The sequence below is a fragment of the Penaeus monodon genome, chromosome 15, assembly GCF_015228065.2.
Source record: "Penaeus monodon isolate SGIC_2016 chromosome 15, NSTDA_Pmon_1, whole genome shotgun sequence".
Taxonomy (NCBI): domain Eukaryota; kingdom Metazoa; phylum Arthropoda; class Malacostraca; order Decapoda; family Penaeidae; genus Penaeus; species Penaeus monodon.
The window spans coordinates 1,184,628-1,184,960 of NC_051400.1; positions in this window are offsets into that span (position 1 = coordinate 1,184,628).

Sequence of the window (333 nt, forward strand, 5' to 3'; positions counted from 1 at the left end):
TCTTATAAAGTCATGAAATTTTTGTCTCTCTCCGCATGTCATGTCCCGAAGTAGGTGATGGAAAGCGTCAGTGGTGATGAAAAGAGGAAGATGAATGGGGTTTCATTTCCAAAAGGAGGCAGAGAGAGGAGGAGATGCTGAAATTGTGTGAAATGACGAATTCAGAGATCGCAATTATGTTGTTGTTTAAAAGTGATGGGGTTATGTCACGTGTCAAGCTGTAGGCTTTACAAAGCGTGATAGAGTGATTTTCCCTTAATGTTAGATATATTTATGTAGTGCTGGACTAACGATCATGCAAAATATTGATAAGATGATGGAATGTTATATAAA